The 25,342-nt window shown below is 44.7% G+C and overlaps 1 protein-coding gene across 1 annotated transcript in view; it reads left to right on the top strand.

Moving 5' to 3' along the window:
• AUH (AU RNA binding methylglutaconyl-CoA hydratase) overlaps positions 1-25,342 on the top strand; it is a 246,273-nt gene that overhangs the window by 38,302 nt on the left and 182,629 nt on the right. The window lies entirely within an intron of this gene.

Genomic DNA, 25,342 nt, shown 5'->3' with positions numbered 1-25,342 from the left:
AGCGGGTCGGAGGCCCGCGGATACCATTTGCCTGTCCATATGCCCAAACCCATGCCCTAGATAAAGCCCCTGTCCCCGTCACCTTTTCCTGTGGGTCCTCATCCAGTTTGGGAATGTCGGGAGGGTCCCAGGGAACTTCGGAGGAACGGACTGGGGAGAGACTGGTGAGTTATATGTCCAATGATGGGTCGGTGGGTGGAGGCTACTCAGGGGAGGCATCTACGTCTAGTTGGAGCCCTAGCGTGGCTATCGTGAAGTTAGAGGAAAGGCCAAAGCGGGTGGGGTGGCCTAAGTCCCGATCTACTGGGACATCGTCGGTGTCTTCCTGGGGGGACACAGAGGAGGGAGATTCCCTAGAGTCAGAACCCGAGAAGGTTAGGGAGACCCGGTGGTGGGCCCTATTATTCGAGGGTTATGTGGGATGGATGGACCGCACTCGGTTCCTACTACAAAGGGAGGATGTAGTAGATTACTGGTGGGCTAAGGGGGGAATTTACCGCAGAGAAGCGGCAAAACGAGATGCAGGAGCGGTGGTTTCAAATCTGCCACGGCAGTATAGAGCCCAAGGGTCCCAGTATACTGACAGACCCCGTGGACCCAGACGAGCCCCTGTCATGGGTGTTGCCAGGGAGGGCAGGGAATGTTTATTTGACTCTGTGCAGCCGGGCTGAGAGGGCTATTACCGCCCAGTACAAGTATTCCCATGGCTTGGAATATCCCTATGTTCCGGAACCCCAGGAGATCGAAGACAATAGGGACAGGTGGTTACGAGAGACCATAGAAGAATATATGGTAAATAAGGGGGGTGCCATTAAGGGCAGCAGAGCCGAGGAGAAGATAGCGCACCTTATGCGGGTGTGGAGTATAGGCAGGAATGTCTATAAACATAAAGTGGTGTATCGACCTGAAAGGGGGTTGCCACGTAATTACAGTGTGGCAGTTCTGGACATGGGGGGTCGGGAAGTTAAGAAACCCGATCCTCGTCACTATTATTAAGGGGAACAGGATGGCTGTTGCGTAAGTTAGTGGCTGCTGGTCGGGGCTTGCTTGACGCAATGTTTGTGGAATCTGTCAATGTTGTGACTAATTATGTATGTCATTCATTTTACAGTGCTTCCTGAAGAAAGGTACTTCAAATTTAGGTCCCAGCCGGGGTCGGTGAGATTCACCAGGGGGAGAATGTAACCATACTATAAAATGGATTACAGTCATCTCTCCTGCTGACAGTAAGGCCTGGTAAGTTATGGGCATGCCAGCAGTAATCATGGAGGTTTGCCCTCACACCCTAGTGAGGTGCCCTATGTATGGATGGGAGTGGTCACATGCTCTGAATCCATAAATAGTGATGTCAGAGTTGTGCCTGCCCCCAAAGTATACATAAGGCACAGTACTGCTCAAAAGTTAGTTCAGGAGTGGTTCAGAGGTTATGAAAGGAGTTGGTTGTAGATGTTGGAGTAAGGAGCAAGTCTGAGTACAGACTTGGGAGAATGCAGCTCATAAGACTGTGACCAGGGACCTGGCACAGGGAATATCTCCCTAAGGGGAGATAGGGAATCCACCAATTTGGGAAAAGACACCTTTCAGAGGGAAGTGCGGTGAACATGAGTGGCTGAGTACAACCGCTGTGAGGGGCAGCTGGCCCGCCGCAAGTCAATAAAGATGATCTTGTTCAATCATACCCTCGTGTGTAAGTGTGGAGCGATTACACAGAGGAGTGCACCACAGAGGAGTTCCTCACCAGGACCATCCACAAGCGGACGCTGGGATCCTGATGAGGTGGAGGCGCTGCACTGGATCTATGTAGGACTCATGCACACTACCTCAGCTGCCTGTCTGGGTTGGCAATCCCCACACAACATCATGCGGGAGACTCAGGAGTCCTGTTGCCAACAGGTGCACCACCAGACACTACACTGTAATGGGGACTGGTTAGACCACAGGGGCCAATGTGAGATTGGGTGGGTCCGGCTAGGCCAGAAAATCTGTTACACACACACACACACACACACACACACACACACACACACACACACACACACACACACACACACACACACACACACACACACACACACACACACACACACACACATTTATTCACAGATAAGGAAGCCTCTAGCATACAAGTTTAGAATCCGTATAGTCCTCTTTACATAAATGACAAACTGTAACACACGAGGCAGTTTGTCACATAGAGCCGTTAAGTAACTCCCTCTCAGTGCTTTCTCCTCACATGTCTACTAAGCGATGCTCTGCAAGGATGAGCTGCACAAGGAGGGGAAACGCACATGGCTGACATGCATTTTCCGTTTCATGGTCCCCATTTAAAAGACAACATTTCTTGACTTTTAGTAGTCAAACAATTTGTGTGTTTATTTTAGGGATAATTAAAGTAGCTTACACATCATGGTTTCTGGGCCAAGTGGGTTTCCCCTTTTGGTCTTAGAGATCCATCGAGTCTCACAATTTCCTGGACGTGCTTACACTATCAATCTCTAACTCTATTCATATTTCGCCATCTCTCCTTAATTCACCACTTCTCAGTTCACATGAACTCCTCTCTTACCTGCGCCCTCTATCACCACACAGTTATGCCGCCTGCACTAAATCACACCCCTACAAATCATCCTCACACATTCTCTTTCTATCCATGCTTCTCCTCCTTGCTTCTGGGGATATCTCTCCCAATCCTGGTCCCTGCCTTATTTCTACTTGCTCTCGTCCTCGCCTTCCACATGCAACTTCTACTCCTTCTGGTGTCAACCCCTCTAACCTCATACCCATCCCCTGCCACCCTCCCTCCTCTCTCCCTTTCTCCTGTGCCCTTTGGAATGCTCGCTCCCTCTCTAACAAGTTCCTCTCTGTGCATGACTTCTTTCTCTCTCACTCCCTGCTTCTCTTTGCTATAACTGAGACCTGGCTCACTCAGTCTGACTCTGCTCTGGAAGCTGCCCTCTCCTACGGTGGCCTTTCCTTCTCCCACACTCCACGCCCTGATGGCAGGGGTGGAGGCGTGGGGCTCCTGCTCTCCTCTCTCTGCCATTACAGAACAATTTCTATTCCCCCCTCTCTTGCTTTTCCCTCCTTCGAGGCTCACACAGTCCAGATCTTCTCTCCTCTCCCGGTCCATGTGGCGGTCATCTATCGCCCACCTTCCTCTACTCATTTCCCTTCTGCCTTTCTCTCTCACTTTGAATCCTGGCTCTCTTTCTTTCTCTCCTCAGACTCCCCTGTTCTTCTCCTTGGGGACTTCAATTGCCACATTGATGACCCCTCTCTCCCTTGGGCTTCCCGCTTTCTTTCTCTAACCTCTTCTTTTGGCCTTCAACAGTGGACTGCAGCCAGCACCCACAAGGATGGCCACTACTTAGACCTGGTTTTCACTAAAAACTTCTCTCTCTCCGACTTCTCCATTTCCCCTTTTCCTCTCTCTGACCATTACCTCATCTCATTTTCTCTCTCTCGCTTCTCTCCATCTCCATCTCCATCTCGCCCTCGTTTTTGCAGAAACCTGCACTCTATTAACCTACCAGCTCTTGATTCCACTTTACGCTCCTCCCTCTCTTCTCTCAGTTCCGCTTCAGACCCTGACAACCTGGTCAGGAACTACAACTCTGCCTTATCTTCCTCTCTTGATCTTCATGCCCCACTTTCTCTCTGCCGTCCTCGCCCTTCTAACCCCAGACCCTGGCTAAACTCCCACACACGCATGCTGCGTTCCTCCACTCGTTCCTCTGAACGCCTCTGGAGGAAATCTCATACGCTCGCAGACTTCATTCACTACAAATTTATGCTATCCTGTTTCAACTCTGCCCTCTTTCAGGCTAAACAAACCTACTTTTCATCACTAATCAACACACACAAGTATAACCCACGCCGTCTCTTTTCTGTCTTTGACTCTCTACTCAGACCACCCTCAGCTGCCTCCTCTTCTTCCTCCATCTCACCTCAGGACTTTGCTGACTTTTTTAAGAATAAGGTGGAGTCCATACGGCAGAACATCCCATCTGTTGCCTCCTCCCATCCCACAATGCTTCCCAACTCTCCTCCTGTCTTTCTTGACTCTTTTTCTGCTATCTCGGAGGAGGATGTATCACTGCTGATCTCCTCTTCTCCCTCTACCACTTGCCCTCTTGATCCCATTCCCTCCCATCTCCTAAAACCTCTTGCTCCTTCTATAATCCCTATGCTCACACAGATCTTTAACTCTTCCCTCTACTCTGGTACCTTTCCTTCATCCTTCAAGCATGCAACCGTTATACCATTACTCAAAAACAGCAAGCTTGACCCTACCTGTCCTTCTAACTATCGACCTGTCTCCCTCCTGCCTTTTGCCTCCAAACTCCTTGAACGTCTTGTATTCTCTTGATTGCTACACTTTCTCAACACCTATTCTGTACTAGACCCTCTACAATCTGGCTTCCGCACTGCTCACTCTACTGATACAGCCCTCACTAAAATAACTGACGACCTCCACGCTGCCAAAGACAGAGGTCATTACACTCTGCTCATATTACTCGACCTCTCTGCAGCATTCGACACCGTGGACCACCCTCTTCTCCTTCACATTCTCCATACTCTTGGTATTCGGAACAAAGCTTTATCCTGGATCTCCTCTTACCTCTCCCATCGTACCTTCAGTGTCTCTTTTGCTAACACCTCCTCCTCCTCTATTGATCTCTCTGTGGGGGTACCCCAGGGCTCTGTCCTGGGACCCCTTCTCTTTTCTCTCTACACACTCTCTCTAGGTGACCTAATCACATCTTTTGGGTTTAAATATCACCTCTATGCTGACGACACACAAATTTACCTTTCAACCCCTGACCTTACACCTGCTATACAGACCAAAGTTTCTGAATGCCTCTCTGGAATATCATCCTGGATGGCCATCCGCCGACTGAAACTTAACATGGCAAAAATAGAGCTCCTTATACTACCTCCCAAACCTGGCCCTACTACATCCTTCCACATTGCTATTGGAAATACGATCATTCACCCAGTAGCCCAAGCACGCTGCCTAGGGGTCACACTTGATTCCTCTCTCTCATTCTCCTCTCATATTCAAAACGTTTCTAAAACTTGTCGCTTTTTCCTCCGCAATATCACAAAGATACGCCCTTTCCTCTGTTACTCAACTGCTAAAACTCTGACTCAGGCCCTCATTCTCTCACGTCTCGATTACTGCAACCTCCTGCTGTCCGGCCTTCCTACCTCTCACCTGTCTCCCCTACAATCTATCCTAAACACTGCTGCCAGAATCACTCTACTCGTTCCTAAATCTGTCTCAGCGTCTCCCCTGCTGAAATCCCTCTCCTGGCTTCCGATTAAATCGCGTATCTCACACTCAATTCTACTGCTCACTTTTAAAGCTTTACATTCTTCTGCCCCTCGTTACATCTCAGCCCTAATTTCTCGCTATGCACCATCACGACTCTTGCGTTCTTCTCAAGGATGTCTTCTTTCTACCCCCTTTGTATCTAAAGCTCTCTCCCGCCTTAAACCTTTCTCACTTTCTGCCCCACACCTCTGGAATGCTCTTCCCCTCAATACCCGACTAGCCCCCTCGCTATCCACCTTTAAGACCCACCTTAAGACACATCTGCTTAAAGAAGCATATGAGTAGCACTGGATAATCATGGACACATGACACAAAGCTTGGCCCCCTGCAGACGCACTTACTAGAATTCCCTCCTACTGTCTCTGTACGTTCTCCCTACCTACCAATTAGATTGTAAGCTCCTCGGAGCAGGGACTCCTTCCTTAATGTTACTTTTACAGTATGTCTGAAGCACTTATTCCCATGATGTGTTATTTATATTTGTTATTTATATGACATGTATTACTACTGTGAAGCGCTATGTACATTTTATGGCGCTATACAAATAAAGACATACATACATACATACATACATACATCAATCCGGGTCACATTCAGTTTTCTATTCGTTCCTTTCTTGGCAACCACCCGTCCTTGTCGTTTGCAGTTGACGACTGCATTGCCTAATAATTTAATCTGCCCCTCTAAAATAAACACACATACAGTATTGCGAGATTGTACAAAGGTTCAAAGAATGTGTCATCAAGCTCATTCCAGCCAGTCTAATGATCTGTACCAATCTCCTTGTTCTTCATTGAAATGGGAATCTTGAGTGAATCAGGAATAGGAGAAAGCAGGCTATGAGGAGGGATTTAGGAGGTATTTATCGTCTGTCATTGAAATGGCCAAGAGACAGCATTTCAAAATATACAAAACCTAATAATGCAATAACATCAATTAAAAAAAAAAAAAAAACAGGTATTCTGCTGTTATATTGTGAGTACAATCTGCCACTGTCTCAATTTAAGCTGACATAAAATGCACCACTAATTATTGATACTGGGAGGGGGCGGGGGGAGGGGGCGATGAGCTGAAGACAACTGGAAACCCCTTCTGCTCCATTTCTACAGTATTTCATAGCACCGACTTTATGGTACCACAATCCTCAAACAAGACTTGTTAAATACAAAATAGTTTGTTCCAAACCCGGACACCAATTGTGGGAGAAGATGTAAACATTTTGCAGAGAGCAGGTTACATTTCTTCAGGCTTATTCCGGGATTCACTAAAAGTCTGTTGCAGGGTGTCATTGTGCCATTGACTTGAAGGGGTGAATTTGCTCCTAAATATCTTATCCATACAACTACTTAATTCTTTTTTTTCTCCCTTAGGACTTGTTCTCCATGTCAATCAATATCTTACAGACATTTAAAGTTTTTTTTCCCAATTTTTTTTTTTACATTTTGAGAGGTGCAATTATGCATGATTCATTGAGATTTCTATCATTTTGAAGCAGGCACAGACTGGTATAACTCACGGCTATTGTTTGTTAATCGCATCAGAGCGTGAAAAGGAAGTATGTATTTTTGCACGTAGGACTCCTGACAAAAGAGCTATTATATCAGGTTGCAAGTTACTGCTTTGATAGATAAAGATATAAATATTTGAGATCCAACTTCTGATTCTGTTCGTGAGGGAATATGGAGCCTCTCACCTGAACAGTGCAGTATAGGGAAGGCGAGTGCATGAGGTGTAACGCAGTGCTCACCACAGACAAGGCGAGGCCGAGGTGGGGGTAGATCTAAGCGCCACCCACAGCCGCGAGGGCGCGTCTGGAAAGTAGGATTGTCGAGTTAGCCGGGTCAGGATTTGAGAGGTGAGGATGGTCGTAATACTTGCCGAGGACGGGGTCCGAGAGTAGCGGAACGTTGCAGGTACTATAAATCGTGGTCTGGAATGGAAAGTAGAGAGTAGTCGTGGTACGTTGCCGAGGTCGGGGTTGGAGAGGTACGGATCGTCGAGAGTAGTCGGGGTCAGGAACGGAGAGCTAGGAACAACAAGAGCAAGACAAGACTTCGGAGGCAAGCAGCAGTGAACACTGCGAAACATAGGTTTATGCTCAGCCAATGTGCCAGTGGCACAGCTGAGCATATAAAGGGGAGGACGGCCAATGAAATGGGAGGTAGTGTGGAGGTATTCGCCATGGTGACCATCATTGGCTGCTCTGTTGAGTGTGGGGGGGTGCCTAAGAGGATTACAGCTGGCACATCTCCTGTACGTGCTGGCTGCGCACTGCGCATGTCCGTTGCGCCCCGCAGACAGAGCGGTGTGGGCGGAGTCCAGAGGTGTGCCGGAGAGAGAGGCATAAAGTTCCGAGCGCGCCCCGCATGGCGGGCATTCCCCAGAGCAGGGAGAGCAGAACCGGCAGCGGGAGAAGGTAAGCGGGGAGCGCGCTGAGGGCGGCGTGACTCCACCGATCCTTACATGAGGAGTTCCAATATTGGGAACTGAAGGCCCTTTACTTAATGAGGTCACAATGCATACATGGAGGTGCTTCTTGTTGGTGAAGCAGTGTGTTTTCTTTAACTGGACACTGTTTTAGTGGAGTGCATGAGGAGGGCAGGGACATAATGAGTTTTTGAAGAAAGCAGGGCATTTCTTTTAAATGAATGAACAATACTGTTAATGGAAAGACAATTGGAGGACTATAAGAAGAGACAGATGTTCATTATCATGCATAGTGAGAATACGTTGGCAGAAGCATTTTGAATATATTATATAGGAGAATGCTAGGGGGTATGGCATCAGGAAATTCGTTTTGACGCATTGCACGTTTCTGTGCTCAAGCTCTTTACATCTTGCTCAGGTAGAGATTTTGATGCATATTAAAAAACCTCCCTTTGGTGCGTCCCTATCTCCACACTGACTCCTCTTTTTGACACTTCCCAAATCGCAAGCTGAAGCACGTGGAGAAAAGATCATGATAGAGTAATGTTAAGAGATACAAAACAAATATGACGCTCTTTGCATTAATTTTTCTCCAAAATGCATCAATACAATCTGCACACTGACAAATGATTAGCTAAGTTGCAGATTGATCCGTTCTCCTTTCTCGCTTTGCTCTGGGTTATTTAATTCAGTTCTTGCTGCAAAACAGTATCCACGATGCAAAGTTCTGTTAGGAAGATCGTGTGACCAGGCAGTTACTAGATACAATTGGTGCACTGCTAGAGAGAGGGCAGGGCTCAAGAGCCAGAGCCTGTCTCAGAAGGGGATATGAGTTTGTAAATAGTTTCTATAGAAACAAAAATGCTTGTTACATTAGAATACATTAAAAATGTCTTTATAAATTGTTTAAAAAAATAAATAAATACTACGGGTATTTTCTCATAGTACACAACTGATTGATTAAAAAAAAAACACATGTAGGATATTGCTTGAACTGCAGCTTTAAGGTGTATACCCTCCCTGCTTATTGATCAACCTAATCAATACATCAGTGGTGTAACTACAATGCAGCTAAATCTCGGGGGAGGAGACAAAAGCAAAGGGGGCGCTGCCGGCCGGAGCTGGAAGTTCATCCCCCTCGATCAACCCATCAACCCCCTCCCCCCCCTTTTTTTTCCTTTTATATACCTTTTTCCCATAACTTTGAAAACTATTCAATTAAAAACTTAAGTAACTAAAAAAAAAGAATGGGGGGACCATGAGGATGAGACGGGAGTGCTCGCAAAGCCGCCAACATGGGGACCCCGGTAGGAACTAAATGTTTTTTGTTTAGGGGGTCCTTTCAACATTTTTGTAGGGGGCCCCAAAACATTTAATAGAAAACGCCACTGCAATACAATGCTTAAAATTGGAGTTAAAAGAGACCTGTTAACTTTCTGAAGGAGCGGATTTTGAGGAAGTTATGTAAACTAGCACAGAGTCATGGGCCCTTATATGAACTGGAAGGATGGGAACACAACAGCTAAAACTGGGGACAGTAAACAGACTTCTGTTGTATATCGGAGGTAGTAAGCAATGGGAATCATTTTGTTTCTCAGGTTCTTGGGCAACCTATTCAGGAGATATTTGAATGGTAAACAGGAGAAAGTGGCATTATACTTGGTTACGGTAGCCATCCTAAAATTTCTCAGTAATGTTCATGTTGTGGTGGAATATATAGTTCTACAGAGTGTAGTGTGAGCAGTAGATGGAATTCCATACACAACGTGATCATAGGCAATGATTGGCATTAACATCTGCTGAACAATGAGTCGCCTGGCCAAGGTATTGAGGCGTTAATCATTTCTGTATGCAATTCCTAGCTTGGCATAGGCTTTGCAAGTCCGTTTATTGATGTGTAAACCAAATGTCAAGTGGGGGTCAAGCTACATGCTTAAGTATTTTAAGCAACCTAGTGACAACTGTTGAGTTGGCATTGATATTTAGCACTGTCATAGGTAGCTCTGACATTTGGATGGTTGTTCCGAATAGCATAGCGACTGTTATGTCTATGTTTAAAAATAATGAATGAATGTGTCTCTTGTCATCCAATATTGTACTTTGTAGAGCTAAGACTGCCTTAGTTTTAGAAGTTTGTGAGATTTATGTTCTGACTGCATATTGTAACGTGATCAGCATACATGTGGTATTATGAACAAGTGGCATGACATTTCTGAAAAAACAAACATAAAAACAGACAACCATTAAATGTCTTCCCAAGGTAAATCTATATGATTGGAGTAATGTCGTGGAGAAACTCACAACGGGCCAGAGCCACAGAACTCTGTTACATTACCAAAATCTGATGCTACTTTCCCTGAGTTTAAGGCATAACCACAAACCTAAGTATATGCAAAAACAATGGTCATTTTATAGCTCATTAGGATAGGCATAACGTCGTGTTATGGTAGCGTAACGTTGCATTCGCTTCCAATAACGTGACGTTCAGTTAACTTAGGTTAACATCATGTTAAGTCACTCGGGTAAATTCTATATATGCCGAAGCGGCCGCAATGGATTTTCGGATGAGAACGGCCTGAAAGTCCACTTCGACATTGTAGGAGACGAGTGCAGAGGTATAACCAAGGAGACATAGATTTGGGGGAAATAAACATTGACTTTTATTTAGCGCGTATCTTCAAACAATACAGCTTTAAGGCAGCATACAAATATACAAAACAGCCTATCCCTATGTAAGGACTCACTTCCACTTCTCAGTCCCTTTCTGCGGGGCTGGGAGGATAGGCCTCTTTTACCAGCCTCTGACCCCAAAGTCCAAAGAGGTACCTGTTAACAGGGGTGCTTTAAATCAGTCCATGTCTGGGCTGGTGTCCATAGGTGTCTGGTGGTTTCCAGTCACCGCTGTGCCCTGGAATAGAGGGTCTGGTTCCCTGGGATCCCTCTGGCAGCACACACCTCATATGTGCTAGAGAGATCTTCTGCAGTTTTATCAGGAAGCTTTTCTACACTGGCGACACACTTTATTCGAGCTCGGCTAGTCCCACGAATTCGGGTATACCCGGGTGTATTGAGGTTTGTGACTGTTTTCTGCCCGAGTGCATTGGGTTATTTTCCAGGCAGGGATTGAAGCATTTTATTCCCGCTGGCTGCAATACTGCACAGTATATATATATATACTGCATTACAATTCATGAATTTATGCCATCTGGTAGACACGCGAAGCATTGCAGCCTATTAAATCCTAATCATTATCATTTAACAGATCAGCCGCCCGTCAGCCAGGCATGAACCCAGGCTGGGAAGGCAAACGCAACGGGGCTTGTCAGAGGTGAGGAGCGGCGCATTCCAGGTATCTGCCAGGTATATACTGGGTATTTGCTCGAATAAAGTGTGTCGGTGCAGTACCTGACTGATAAGCCAGATGGAGACTGACATTAACCAGCTCCCTGCTGTACTCATCAGTCAGGTATAGGCTTTTTATTTGGAGCCCTTTTAGACGGGTTAAGACCCTGTCACAGACATAGAACTTACCCCATATCTTGGATCTTGGCCAAGCGCAATCTCCCCAAGATGTAGTAAAAATAGGATCAGCTGTGGGCCCAACGTGAAGGCAGTTAGTTTTGCTACCTGCTAACTTTCTTTCTTCCTTCTATATTGTATATCATTACATCAGAGTTGTTTGAGGGCAACAAAAAACAGATTTGGACTTACACATAATAAGTTTAAATTCCCAGTAGATACTTGGCTGGATGCAAACACATTTTCCAAGAGTAGTGTGTCGGATTTACATTTATTTTACTTTTACTATGGACAAAATAATGTCATTGAAGAGGTAATCAGTGATGATAGCTGTGGAGAGTTGGATAAAGGAACAGTTATGTTTAATCTAAAGTTATTGTTTTTGCACAAATTGAAACGTGGGAGTTCTCAAGGGCAAAGGGAAGTGTTTTGTGGCACACTGGATTTCTGCTTGGTTAATGAAGGATTTTAATGTAGTTTTATAATGCAATAAAGGAGGGGCACAGTTAACAAAGTAGTAATTAAACAAACCACTAATGGCTACATCAAAAGATACTAGAAGTCTTCCATTTTAGAACAGTGAGGTACCAGGGTCAGTTATGCTTTGATAATCTTCCAGAAATTTACACAATGTAACATGTTCTGTACAAGTTGATCAGCTCACGTAGGCCAGCAGAAACAGAAGATATAGACTATGAACATGGGCCCAGAGATTGTGGTTTAAAAGGGGAATGGATTCCAATAATGGCTGTAGGTTTAAAATACCCGACAAGCGTCCAATTAAACCAACTATAGGGAGTAGTTTGCCTTCGTGAATCATCATTGTAAGAAAAATTCTCCAGTCTCTTTTAGAACGTTCTTACCCATCTTTTTTTAAATTGGGGTCTCAGTTACGATCACAAGAGGAAAAAAAATTCAAATGCGTAAAGCGCATCAAGAATTTATACTAATACATAATGTTCTAGTACTTGCTGTAATAGAGCTCCTTTTTGAAGATGAGTATTTCAGGAATGTACAGCAAGACGTCACTATTTCTCTCGCCACACTCCAATGCACACATTAGACATCATGTTGTGTCTTGACGTCTCGGCATCAATCATGCAATGAAACATTACAGCACGTACCGTCAACCAGGAAAACATATACACGCTACTAAAATGAAACAAATGTTTCAAAAGAATAAATAACAGTATAAAGCACAATATATATAAGCAACAATAGTAATCACATCATGTCCTAATGTTGTCTCACAGATGTATAAACCCAGTGTTCAAAATCTTAAATCTGCGATGTAACAAAAAAAAATATTATAGTATAAATTCTATGGCAGTCAATTTTAAAAATAAATGACATCAAAGTTAGAAAAACAGCATCATATTTATCAAAGCAAAATCCCCCCGCCCAAGTGTTTGAGGTTTGTGCTATCTGCAGCCTATCACTGTTAGGTCCGTGCTGTTTGTGTATCTGGCATGGTGCCTGTCGGAGACGACCGCAGGGGTATGTATGTATGTATGTATGTCTTTATTTGTATAGCGCCATAAAATGTACATAGCGCTTCACAGTAGTAATACATGTGATATAAATAACAAATATAAATAACACATCATGGGAATAAGTGCTTCAGACATACTGTAAAAGTAACATTAAGGAAGGAGTCCCTGCTCCGAGGAGCTTACAATCTAATTGGTAGGTAGGGAGAACGTACAGAGACAGTAGGAGGGAATACTAGTAAGTGCGTCTGCAGGGGGCCAAGCTTTGTGTCATGTGTCCATGATTATCCAGTGCTACTCATATGCTTCTTTAAGCAGATGTGTCTTAAGGTGGGTCTTAAAGGTGGATAGCGAGGGGGCTAGTCGGGTATTGAGGGGAAGAGCATTCCAGAGGTGTGGGGCAGAAAGTGAGAAAGGTTTAAGGCGGGAGAGAGCTTTAGATACAAAGGGGGTAGAAAGAAGACATCCTTGAGAAGAACGCAAGAGTCGTGATGGTGCATAGCGAGAAATTAGGGCTGAGATGTAATGAGGGGCAGAAGAATGTAAAGCTTTAAAAGTGAGCAGTAGAATTGAGTGTGAGATACGCGATTTAATCGGAAGCCAGGAGAGGGATTTCAGCAGGGGAGACGCTGAGACAGATTTAGGAAAGAGTAGAGTGATTCTGGCAGCAGTGTTTAGGATAGATTGTAGGGGAGACAGGTGAGAGGTAGGAAGGCCGGACAGCAGGAGGTTGCAGTAATCGAGACGTGAGAGAATGAGGGCCTGAGTCAGAGTTTTAGCAGTTGAGTAACAGAGGAAAGGGCGTATCTTTGTGATATTGCGGAGGAAAAAGCGACAAGTTTTAGAAACGTTTTGAATATGAGAGGAGAATGAGAGAGAGGAATCAAGTGTGACCCCTAGGCAGCGTGCTTGGGCTACTGGGTGAATGATCGTATTTCCAATAGCAATGTGGAAGGATGTAGTAGGGCCAGGTTTGGGAGGTAGTATAAGGAGCTCTGTTTTTGCCATGTTAAGTTTCAGTCGGCGGATGGCCATCCAGGATGATATTCCAGAGAGGCATTCAGAAACTTTGGTCTGTATAGCAGGTGTAAGGTCAGGGGTTGAAAGGTAAATTTGTGTGTCGTCAGCATAGAGGTGATATTTAAACCCAAAAGATGTGATTAGGTCACCTAGAGAGAGTGTGTAGAGAGAAAAGAGAAGGGGTCCCAGGACAGAGCCCTGGGGTACCCCCACAGAGAGATCAATAGAGGAGGAGGAGGTGTTAGCAAAAGAGACACTGAAGGTACGATGGGAGAGGTAAGAGGAGATCCAGGATAAAGCTTTGTTCCGAATACCAAGAGTATGGAGAATGTGAAGGAGAAGAGGGTGGTCCACAGTGTCGAATGCTGCAGAGAGGTCGAGTAATATGAGCAGAGTGTAATGACCTCTGTCTTTGGCAGCGTGGACGTCGTCAGTTATTTTAGTGAGGGCTGTTTCAGTAGAGTGAGCAGTGCGGAAGCCAGATTGTAGAGGGTCTAGTACAGAATAGGTGTTGAGAAAGTGTAGCAATCGAGAGAATACAAGACGTTCAAGGAGTTTGGAGGCAAAAGGCAGGAGGGAGACAGGTCGATAGTTAGAAGGACAGGTAGGGTCAAGCTTGCTGTTTTTGAGTAATGGTATAACGGTTGCATGCTTGAAGGATGAAGGAAAGGTACCAGAGTAGAGGGAAGAGTTAAAGATCTGTGTGAGCATAGGGATTATAGAAGGAGCAAGAGGTTTTAGGAGATGGGAGGGAATGGGGTCAAGTGGGCAAGTGGTAGAGGGAGAAGAGGAGATCAGCAGTGATACATCCTCCTCCGAGATAGCAGAAAAAGAGTCAAGAAAGACAGGAGGAGAGTTGGGAAGCATTGTGGGATGGGAGGAGGCAACAGATGGGATGTTCTGCCGTATGGACTCCACCTTTTTCTTAAAAAAGTCAGCAAAGTCCTGAGGTGAGATGGATGAAGAAGAGGAGGCAGCTGAGGGTGGTCTGAGTAGAGAGTCAAAGACAGAAAAGAGATGGCGTGGGTTATACTTGTGTGTGTTGATTAGTGATGAAAAGTAGGTTTGTTTAGCCTGAAAGAGGGCAGAGTTGAAACAGGATAGCATAAATTTGTAGTGAATGAAGTCTGCAAGCGTATGAGATTTCCTCCAGAGGCGTTCAGAGGAACGAGTGGAGGAACGCAGCATGCGTGTGTGGGAGTTTAGCCAGGGTCTGGGGTTAGAAGGGCGAGGACGGCAGAGAGAAAGTGGGGCATGAAGATCAAGAGAGGAAGATAAGGCAGAGTTGTAGTTCCTGACCAGGTTGTCAGGGTCTGAAGCGGAACTGAGAGAGGAGAGGGAGGAGCGTAAAGTGGAATCAAGAGCTGGTAGGTTAATAGAGTGCAGGTTTCTGCAAAAACGAGGGCGAGATGGAGATGGAGATGGAGAGAAGCGAGAGAGGGTATAGCCAAGGAGACGTAGATTTGGGGGAAATAAACATTGGCTTTTATTTAGCCCGTAGCTTCAAAACAACACAGTGTTAAGGCAGCATACAAAATAAACAAAACAGGCCTATTACTTTGTAAGCGCCGACTCACACTTCCCGGCCCCTATCTGCAGGGCAGGGAGGATAGGCCTCTTACCTGCCTCTGACCGCAAAGTCCAAAGAGGTACTTGTAATCAGAGGCTCTTTACATCAGTCTGGATCTGGGTTGGTGTCTGTGGGGTGCACCCTCTGGCGGGTTCCAGGGACCACTGTGTTCTGGAATAGAGAGCCTGGTTCCTTGGGATCTCTCTCTCTCTGATTATCACGCACCTCCCCTGTGCTAGAGAGATCCATGCACACTTTTAAACCTGCCTGATGAGCCAGGTGGAGACTGACTTATTAACTCTAGCTACAACTAACTAGATCCCTGCTGGACTCATCAGCTACAGACAGGCTTTATGTGTGCTGCCTGTTTAAGCCGGGGAAAGGCCCTGTCACAGTGCCCTTCAGTTACTGTTTGATAAATATATAATTTTCTGCATTAATAGGTGATCTAAATATGTATGGTTATACTCCTACACAATTGTTAATATTTAAGGCTGCGATTTACTAAGCTCTCTTAAAACAGGCCAAATAACATGGCATTACCTAAAACAAAAACGTTCTAAGGTAATTATATGCAAAGACAACAGCCATAACTTGAGCTTGTTAGGTTTCACATCACGTTATTTCCAGATAATGCTACATTATCTTGAAATGAGGTGGCATTACTGTCATCCATGGAATAGATGATAACAGTTATTTAGTAACCCAAGTGGAAACTAGTTATGGAAAACCCATGACTAGCTGGTCACCAGGTTCTACAAAGGGGTTCATATCTTTCTAACAATTTACAAACTACCCCCTGGCATACCAAAGTGTTTCATTCTTACTATCCTCCATGGCAGGGGTGGTCAACCTGACTGGGAGTGGGAATCAGAATTTACCAGTGTCATTGTCAAAGGGTCACAATAAACATTTAAACCAAATAAAAAATAATAATATTGACTAATAGGTATGTGTGTGTGTGTGTGTGTGTGTGTGTGTGTGTGTGTGTATACACATATATAATCTCCCACGGCATACAGATTGTCTCCAATGAATGTTTTTTAACCCATTGAAGTGAGTGCATGTATTGGCGGCCACTCTCAATTTTAATACATTGTCAATTTTACATACAATATTATGCCATGGAGCTGGCGCTTCTTTTTGTCTTTTTTTTTTCATAGATTTCCTTGATCTGGCTAGATCAACCAAGAAGCAGCCTACTCCATACTGTGACTGACTATTATTTCTGCATCTGGACTTTTTTCTTTCATTTGTTTCCATCAATTGGACTGGTTTGTTCTTTAATTCACGTGAATGGTTTAAATATTAATTGTTTATTTATTATTATATATTCATCATTTTATATTATTATATAAGTTTTATTAGTTTATTCACAATTCACTTCATTCACTATTATATTGAACTCACATATCACACTGATAGCGCTACTCTTTGTTTTTTTGTTGATGATATATATATATATATATATATATATATATATATATATATATATATATATATATATATATATATACACAGTGGTTGACAAATCACCAAAAAATCTACTCGCCACACAAAAAAATCTACTCGCCACCTAGTACCAAACGTGTGCTGCTTGGGCCAATATTTACTCGCCCGGGGGTTAAATCCACTCGCCAGGTGCGAGCAAATGTATAGGTTTGTCGAACACTGTTATATATATATAACAATTAACATTCAACAAACTTCAATCAGAATTAAGGAAAGGAAAACAATATGTGGGGGGATAAAATGCATCTCACAATAATAAGTCCCTTTATTCGGTTTTTAAATTATTTGTTATTCCCTACCTCCAATGCCTCCATCCTTCTCAAACCCTGTCCTCACCACCCCCATCATTTGCTACAAGCCGACTCAACCTACACGCGCCATGCCAACCCCAGTAACGTCATATACTCTCTCCTTGTCAACTCCTCTCATCTCCCCCATTAACCCCCACTTCCTACCCAACCTCCCATTCTCCCTCTGGAACGTTAGATCTATCTGCAATAAGACCACCTTTACCCTTAATCACTTCCTACAAAACAATCTTGCATTTCTCGCAATCACCAAAACATGGACCCCCAACAAAAACACTGCCACCCGCTGCCATCACATCTACGCAATCATCCTTCAGCCAAAACACATGTCACACTGGAGGAGGAGTTGGCATCCTTGTCTCCTCATCCTGAACACCTGCCCCCAAACCCCCTTCCTTCCCCTCCCTTATTTGAATTCCATGCTGGCTCTTTCTCTTTATCACTACCCATCACAATCATTGTAATTTATCGTCCACCTAGCTCACACACACTATTTTTCAATGCGTTTGACTGCTGCCTCTCTCCACTGTCACTCTCTCCCAACCCACTTATAGTCCTCGGTGACTTTAACCTTCAGCTCGACAAGCCCACCTCTGCCTCCGCTTTCACCCCCCTTATTTCCTCCTTTGGACTCTCTCTCACTGAATTTCCAGCCACTCACATACACGGAGCCACCCTTGAACTTATTCTCAAGGCAAGATGCTACACCGAGTCCTCCTCCACAGTCCTTGTCTCACCTGCTGATCACCTCCTCTCCACCATCCTTTGCATCACCCTTTTTGGTCCTCCTCCCTCCTCCCTCATCACCCCCACCCAATACCATCCTTTGCAGAAACCTGAAATCCATTGACCGAGTGGTAAGTCTCCTCCACCTCATCACTCCTCCTCCACTCACATCATTTTCCTCTCTCCCACTGAATTCTTCCCTATCCACCCTCACCTCTGCATTATCCTCCTTCGATTCAATCGCACCACTGCACTCTGTGCGTCCCACCACAAAGCCACCTCAACCCTTGCTCACCTGCCAACTCAAAACACTCAGTCTCACCCTTCGCACAGCTAAGAGATCATGGAAATCTTTCTGTTCCCCATTCTCACAAGCCACCTTCCAATTGCTCCTCCACTCTCAAATTGGAAAAACAAATATACTATAAAACCCGTATCAAATCACTATCACCTCCTCACTATCCACAAGTTTCTCTCGCAAGATCACCACTCCAAACTCTCCTCATCCTACTCGACCTCTTTTCAGTCTTTGACACCGTCGATCACATCACTCTTATCTCCACCCTCACCAACCTTGACATAACTGACACTGCTCTCTCATTTCTCTCATCCTACCTCTCCCACCACTCCTACCCTGTCATCTTCAACAATTCATCCTCTCCGCCTATCAGTCTCCATGTGGGTGTGCCCCCAGGCTCTGTCCTCTGTCTGCTCCTCTCCCTCTACACTGCTCCCTCTTTGACCTTTGTCCTCCCATGGATTCAATATCCATTTTTTTGCAGATGACATCCAAATCTATTTCTCCTTCACACCATTCTCACCCGAACTTTCCACCGTATCTCTGCCTTCCTTTCTGCCATTTCCACCTGGATGTCCTCCAACGTCCTACAAATGAACCCAGCTACTTTTGACTTTCTCTACTTTCATGGATCCCCCTCCCTCCCTTCCTCTTCAATTCCCACCATCTCCTTTCCACCCCTCACCATCTTCCCCTCCCCTTCTGCTCGCAACATTGGAGTCACATTTGTCCCTTCCCTCCTCTTTGCCCAACACATCACCTCCATTACTATCACCTATCGCTACCACATATACAACATAAGAAAAATTTGTCTACTCATATCTCTCTCCTCGGCCAAACTTCTCATCCACTCCCTCATCTTTACCCGTCTCGACTACTGTTACTCCCTTCTCCTCGGTCTCCCCCCCTCCCCCTCTACTCCTCCATACCCCTCCAATATATCCAAAACGCTGCAGCTGGTACACTTCTCAATCTCCCCTGCTCTGTCCTCACCCCATCCACTGGCTAACCATCCAATAGCATTCTCTCTTCAAATTCCTGGTCTACAAATCTCTTCCTCCTTACCTTTCAGCACTCTTTCGCTACACACCTTCCCGTCCTCTTCACTCCCTGACTGCCACAACCCTCACTCCCCCCGCCACCTGTGCCACCTCTCGATTCCGATCATTTGCCTTACTCACCCCCCTCCAATGGAACAAGCTCCCCCACCACATTTAATCTGCCACCTCCGTAACGATCCAGAAAACAACTCAAAACTCATCTCCTCTCCATCACATTCCATGATCTCCCATTAACCTCCTATCCCATCCCTCACCCGCCACAATGACTGTGATCTCCCCTCCACTCCCCATTTCCTAAAGTTTTTCCATAACTCTCCCAAGTCACCCACCTCACCGATCCAATTGCCTCCACTGTCTGACCCATCATCATGCCACAGATAAGACTAAATCCAGACACCTGATCCCAACCCCTGCCCACTAACCAAGCAAGTTTTACTAACTAATGTGCAGCGTTCTGGATAAGGACGCTATATAAATGTTGTTATAAATAAATAAGTAATTTGTAATTTCCAATCTTGGACAAAAAATACAAAATCATCATAATATGCTTTGTCCTAAACACCTATTTACTCAGTCCCTCCTCTCTCTTTCCTCCCCCCACACTCCCTCCTCATCTTTTCTCTCATCCTCTCTCATCATCCTCTCCTTCACGCTCCCTCCTCATCCTTTCTCTCACCTTCCCTCCTCATCCTCCCTCTCACCCTCCATCCTCAGTCTCTCTCACCCTCCATCCTCATCCTCTCTCACCCTCCCTCTTCATCCTCTCTCTCACCCTCCCTCTTCGTCCACTCTCTCACCCTCCCTCTTCATCCTCTCTCTCACCCTCCCTCTTCATCCTCTCTCTCACCCTCCCTCTTCATCCTCTCTCTCACCCTCCCTCTTCATCCTCTCTTCCACCCAACCTCCTCATCCTCTCTCTCACCCTCCCTCCTTATCCTCTCTCACCCCCCTCCCCCCCAGTCCCTCCAGTTACAATTCCTTACCTGGCTGTAGAGTGGAGCAGTGGAAGTCCTTCCTGGTGACAGACATCTGAAGCTGTCTACCAGCTGATTGTGTCTCTGCTCATGCAGGCTTCGCCTCCCAGGCATGCCAAACCCTCTGATTGGTGGATCACACTAATTTCCTATTGGTGTGCAGGGTTGCCACTGTTGACACAATTTATGATGAACTGCTCACCAAATTATATTCTAGGTGTAATTACAGCCGGTGCAAAAGGGATAGTTAATAATTTCACCCAGTGATTTGATTGTGGCTTGACAGGGATTATGTGGTAATTACTATAGACTGTATTCCCACATGACTATAGTGTGTTTATATGGTGCTGGGTTCATTACCTAACACTTTCCTCTTGAATGCTATGAATACAATATGGGTACACAAGGCATTATGCGGTTCCTGAACCCATTACGGGAATTACTCCTTAATTGATTGATTTGGGACACTCATGTGATAATAGTGCTCTATTAACCATTTCACTATTTGTGTAACATTGACATTATGGTGGTGTGACTTGGTAATTAGATTCATAGATACATTTGGTAATCTACCACTAGTTATTCACACATGTGACTACTTTGTTCCTATGGTATACTCACTCTAGGTGTCTCCTAATACAGACAGGACGTCCGAGGAATCACCTTGAGGAATTAAAAATATTAAATATTTCTACCTATCCTATATCCTCTCAGGTGTATTACCATCACCCTTTTAGTTGATTTAATTTATTAGAGTATTAATATTAGTGTTGCGTCGATGCTTTTGTTACAATAAAGTTTTTTTTATTTTTTTGCCATTGAGGCCTTTTATTGGTAATTGTCCTTCCACAGTGTTGGGAGCGGTTACTTTGTGTACTTAAATTAGCCATCTGGACTATTAGGTCTGGGAGTATTTTACCCCCATTTATACTGCCTTTGAGTGCAGTAAAATTGGGATCTTGGGGAGATCCTGTGATCTCCCTCCTCTGTGTTTTTGTCAGGGTTGCCACTACAAAGCTGCAGCTTCCCAGCTCCAGATCGCTCCTGCCGTCCTCTGCTGCAGCTTGCTGCACGCTTCCTGCTCCGTTAGGCTCCTGCCCTCCCGCTGCCATCCCTTCCTCCACACGCTTCCTTCTACTCTGCTCCCGCCATTACCCTCCGATACCCCCCAAAATGCGCCACCCTAGGTGACCGCCTAGTTGTAAGAGCATTTTAGGTCGTGGCCGCTCATGAAGCACTCAAGCGCTGCATGTAGCTCTATGGTAAATAAGGGTTATCCCCCACCTCCCTCTCTGGGTAGCCTAACCACTCTCTGCAGGGCACCTACCCCTATCACCCATCCCCACTACCTACACCACACCTCAACACACCAACAACACACCCTCTATAAGAAAGGCATAAAGCCCTGTAAGACAAAGCTTACCTCACTAGCCTCTTCAGGATGCAAGGGGGAGTGGGGGCTAGTTAGTCTAGTTTTAGGAATATATTAACACCTTTGTAGCAGGGGGTTGCCCATGACTAGCATGTCACTTGGGCTACTAAGGGGTAATAAATTGATAAGATTATTTAATGAACTGTTATTTAAGTAATAATTCCTTGAAGTCTATTAATGCCCCAGGTGGAGGGGTTGAAGGCTACCCCACTCACCAAGTCTCTCCTCCATACCGTGCCCTGGCACAACTGGTGTCAACCACGGAACCCCGCCCACCTGCTTATCAAGTAGGACCCACATCCTGTTTAGTGGGGGGTTGGTGTGGACCTGTTGTGTTCCGGGGGTCAGGAGGACGAGGGAGGTTCAATAGGACCCACTTGCTGAGCAGTGTAGTCTGCTATAGTCATAAACCCAGAAGGACAGGTTTCTGTCCATTCTGAACATTACCTGTCCATTAATGCCCAAGGTGGATTAATGGCCCAAGGTAAAGCCTAGGGGCATTAATAGCCAAGCAATGACCTGTCTTTGGGGGATTACTACATAGTTCCAGGTCTTCTTTTTCCTTCTCTCTTTCCAGCAAAAGCCCGATTTCAGGATCTGTATAGGACTAATACGAGTGTTTGTTATGACTTCAATAACATAGCATTGTTTCTTAGCGTTTCTAATTGTTAATGAGAAGGAAGGTTAGAAAACTCCTACCCTAAGGTATTGTCCAAAGGTGGATCAGGTTCAGTAACCATTATCAGGAAAACAGTTTCTGTTCTTCAGACTCTCTGGTACTACAAAACAGAATTAGCATACATCTGCCGCTGTAACAACATCAATTCCCCTGTTAACTGTTTGTGGTAGTGCTGGAATATGCTCAATATCCTTCATTTTAAGTCTTGAAATTAATATTTTGATCCCTTACAATGCTACTACACTTGGAGTTTTTTTTATTTAAATGTCCCAAATCAGTGGTTGTAGTGGCTTATTAAAACTAGTAGTAATGAGCCTGGCAAAATCTGTATTTGTTAAACATTGGTGAAAAGCTAGTTGGACCATAATTTAAAATGCTTACAATATAAAACTTCTTTAAAAAAAAACAAATCTATTTTTTTTAACCAAAGAATTGAAATGGTGTTTGAATAAACAGTAGTAGTATGCTGGAGTTGTAATTAAAAAAACACTGATACTCTTGAGCACAGGTCCCAATGTTATCTTAAAAAGTGTGTTTATTAAACATTCTCCTAAGTTAGTGTGAACTTTTTTTCAACCTACTGTATGAATCCAATACAGGCCCATGTTAAGTTAAATGATCAAGGACATATGATTCATGGTGTAAAGAACATATTATTCATGGTATAAATAATATTATATTTTCAAATCCTTGAATTAATGTTGTGAATCAAACAAACAATATTGGAAATATTGATCATCTTCAACTCTGCCCCATTTTGTATAACATCCTTACATAATATAGGTGTAATATTTTCCAAAAAAGAATCTTCTATCAGGCTTGGCTTATAACAAATCTCTTGTGACGTTTGTAACGTCACCATATTCCATGTGCGTTTGTGTTGAAATATAGTTTAGAGGCTTAATTACAAGCAGCCAAATAAGGGAAATGTCATTGTAAATTGATAAACCATTTCAGGGTGATACAGACATATATTTTCTGAGTAGCATTAGGAAGTTACAGAGAGATAGGGTGATTGTGTTGTGTAGATAAACCAGGCAAGAATGAAACGTTTCTTGCACTGAGATGGGATATCATATTGTCCATATACGATGACTCAAACAGTAATATACTGTATACTTAGCTTTTCTGTCCATTTGGATTAGTTAAGGTGCCTGTGGTTCAAGTGGATATTGGATTTGCAACAAAGTAAGAGTGGTCCGACGTAACATCTTGTCTACCAAACTTAGTCCTTTATTCTGTAAGGTGTAATAAGCACAGATGACGTGCTGTCCCTTAAAAACCCCATTATAGTCGAGGGGGGCTTTTCATGCAACAGCACATCATCTGCGCTTATCACACCTTACAGAATAAGGGCCTTCATGTTTGTGCCCTCCATTCCCGTCAACCCCTGCGCCCCCCATGCCCAGGTACAACATGTTGAAAAGTGATGGCCACTAGATTCCACAGCAGGCTACAGTAATTTGTATCTGTCTTTTAAATGTTTCTTAGTTCCCATGTGATCCACTTATGTAACAACTCTCCCCTTTTTTTTCTGTGAAATTGGAGTTTGTTAAATGTAGTATTCGGCAGGTGTGCAGTATATGGCACACCTTTATTGATATGGTCCAATCAGAGACCAGAGCAAAGGAATGGAAGCAGGCACACGGTCTTACTAAAGGTGCAGTTTATTGTGCCACCAAAGGTCCAACGTTTCGGCAAATAGATTGCCTTTATCAAGGAGAGGGCCCTCTCCTTGATAAAGGCAATCTATTTGCCGAAACGTTGGACCTTTGGTGGCACAATAAACTGCACCTTTAGTAAGACCGTGTGCCTGCTTCCATTCCTTTGCTCAAGTACCTCTGGGATGTCTGGACCTCCCTGGATACAGCGCACCGGCAGATAAGTACCCCCCTCCAGCACCTACCAGCGGTGTGCATGTGCTTCTACATATGACTGTATACCAATCAGAGACCAGAAGCAGCTATTTAAGGATCACCTGGGTGCTTGGCCAGATACTCTGACAAAGTTCCCAGCAAGGAATGAAACGTCATGTGTACATCCACATTTGTTCATTAAATGTGTAGTTTTTCATTGATTGCGCTTGGATTTGTATTTTTCACTTACCGGATAGCAGTGCACCGCCTTCTCAGCCTTTTTTGTCCTTCATTCTATACTGGCTGGAGCACGCTTACCCAACGATCGAATCCACGGCTGTTCTATACCTGTCAGCATTTTCATAGTGAGTACTCAACCAGTGCCGGGCTCGAGTTGGTGTGTGACACCAGTATCACTGGGGGTTGTGGGCCAGTCGGACTGGTACTTGCCGGGTGACTCACCTCACAGTGAGCGCTACTGTAGCTCCGTCTCCCTTCTCCTGCAATATTCACACCCCGTCCTGTATGCAGGTCCACACCGCTATGTGAGGCTCTGAGTGTTATTTAAGATAGTAGCCTGACCGTGATCGTTTGTTCATGGATATTATCATTTGGACTTTACATTGTGCCTACGGGTCTTGAGCACTAGCTACGGGGTTTAACCCTATCCACCAAGCCTACAACAATGTGTAATCGTATTGGCAAGGCTGGACTATTCCTGAGAGAGGCTGCCCTGCAGCATGGGTTACTTGGCATATGAAATGTGTGGACTATTTCCGAGAAGGGCTGCCCTGCAGCATGGGTTACTTGGCATATGTAATGTGTGGACTATTTCCGAGAAGGGCTGCCCTGCAGCATGGGTTACTTGGCATATGACATTTGTGGACTATTCCTGAGAGAGGCTGCCCTGCAGCATGGGTTACTTGGCATATGAAATGTGTGTACTATTCCTGAGAAGGGCTGCCCTGCAGCATGGGTTACTTAGCATATGAAATTTTGTTTCTTAGAATTTGGAAAGTAGAGTTCCTTGGAATAAAGAAGTTTCTCTTCCCACCAAGATAACCCTTTGCAGACAAATTACCAGGAACTTGAGATGATAGTTACTTTCCCGTAGACTTTAAACATCACTTGG

The sequence above is a fragment of the Ascaphus truei genome, chromosome 1 (genome assembly GCF_040206685.1).
Source record: "Ascaphus truei isolate aAscTru1 chromosome 1, aAscTru1.hap1, whole genome shotgun sequence".
NCBI classification, from domain to species: Eukaryota; Metazoa; Chordata; class Amphibia; order Anura; family Ascaphidae; genus Ascaphus; species Ascaphus truei.
Note: the sequence above shows the minus strand (reverse complement) of the source record. Positions and strands in the feature narration are given on the sequence as shown.